This window comes from Petaurus breviceps, unplaced genomic scaffold (assembly GCF_028583685.1).
Source record: "Petaurus breviceps papuanus isolate PSGF00001 unplaced genomic scaffold, PetGlider_PUasm1.0 151, whole genome shotgun sequence".
Taxonomy (NCBI): Eukaryota; Metazoa; Chordata; class Mammalia; order Diprotodontia; family Petauridae; genus Petaurus; species Petaurus breviceps.
In genome coordinates, this window is record NW_027185712.1 from 5,125,546 (window position 1) to 5,127,672 (window position 2,127).

Below are 2,127 nucleotides of genomic sequence, written 5' to 3' on the forward strand. Positions count from 1 at the left end.
GAATATAGTTATAATATTCTTGGGAATTTTGATTTGGGGATATATTTCAGGATTAACTGGTAGATTTTTTCAATTTTAATTTTACCCTTTGTTTCTAAGATATAAGGGCAGGTTTCCTTGATAATTTCTTAAAACGTGATGACCAGGGTCTTCTTTTTTTTTTTTAATCATGACTTTCAGGTAGTCCAATAATTCTTACATTTACTCTCCTTGATCTATTTTCCAGGTCAGTTGTTTTCCAATGTTTTTCCAACATTTTCTTTTTTGCTCAGTTTTTGATCTTTCTTTTATTGCTTCCTAATATCTCATTGAATCATTAGTTTCCACTTGCCCAATTCTAATTCTAATTTTTTTAAAACAATTTTCTTCATCAATATTTTGTGTGTCCTTTTCCATTAAGCCAATTACATTAAGGATTTATTTTCTTCAGTGAATTCTTGTACATCTTTTTTTTTATCTTCCTTTACCAAACTGATGATTGTTTTCTAGGATTCACTTGCATTACTCTCATTTCTTTTACCATTTTTTTGCCTGTTTTATTTAATTTTTAAACTCTCCCAACAGCTCTTTTTGAGCCTGAGAAAAATTCACATTTTTCTTTCAGTTTTCACATGTACATATTTTGACATTGTTTCCCTCTTCTTAATTTATATTTTGATCTTCCCTGCCACCATGTTAACTTTCTAAAGTTTGGTTCTTTTTCTGTTTTTGCTTATTGTTTTGCTTATTTTCCAGTCTTATCATAAATTTTAACTTCATGTTGAAGGTTGGACTCTGCTCCTGGCCTAGAGGAGGCACTGTCCCAAACTTCCTGTGCTTGGTATATGGATACTAAATGCAATCCTATGCAGGGACCCAGACTGTCACTTATGTCTTCTATAATGTGGTCTGCTGATGACTTGCCCAAAAGTCAGCTGTTCTAGACTAAGCTCTTTTTACTCTAGTGAGAAAGACAATTCTTGCCAACCATTAAAATTGCCTTAGGCTAGAAAATTGTTTCACTCTTTTTGTTGGTTCTAGTACTACAGATTTGTAGTTCTAGTACTACAGTTTTAAAGTGTTATTTTATAATGGTTTGTAAGTGAACTTATGAGAGCTCAGAGGAGTTCCTGCTTTATTCCTCCATATTGGCTCCACCCTTTGAATGTCAACTTTTTAAAGCAACATATATTTCTAATGATGAAATATTTATATGTAGTATAAGTCATATCATCTGGGATTTTAAAAAGAAGTATATTTATCATTTGGGAAAAGGGAAAAATAAGAGCCATACAGTTAAATATTTGTCCCCTAGAGCAGGAAATAAATTTTTTAATGTGCTATGGAGACCTTTGCTAGTCATGTGAAACCTAGGCATCACTTTTCAGAATAATGTTTCTAACTGCATAAATTGTAACATATATAAGTAGAACAGATATCAATTATTTATATATATATATATAAATATATGTGTATATAATTGTTTTCTTATATATGACATATACTTTCACTGACATATAAATATAATTGGTGGTGTATGTGTATAATATATACATATATATGCATATGTGTGTTCAATACAATTGGTTTCCTCTAGTACATATACATACCATAGATACACCAACATATAAGAGAACACCAAGAAGAAACCCAAAGAATGAGGAGTTCATTTGCATACACAAGTATCCCTCATTAGTGCTAAAGCCTGGTGTATAGATTTTTTTTAATCTTATTTTAATTTTTTTGGTTTTTTTTTTAGAGGGGGGAGGGCAGGGCAATTGTGGTTAAGTGACTTATCCAAGGTCACATAGCTAGTACGTGCATCAAATGTCTGAGGTTGGATTTGAACTCAGTTCATGCTGACTCCAGAATCTGTGCTCTATTCTTGGTGCCACCTAACCACCCCAGGCCTATAGATTTTGCTTGGGAAAAGTCTGCTATTAGACCACTGTATTAACAAGTCAAGAATAACTAAGAGCAATATCTAATACAAAATATGGACTCCAATACATTTCCTAGCACCATCTAAAATAGAATCGTTTCATGGTCCAAATACTCCTCCCAACAGTCTCCACAAGGGTACGGGAAACACAATATTTATAAAGATATAAACATATAGATAGATATCTATAGATACATCTATAGATA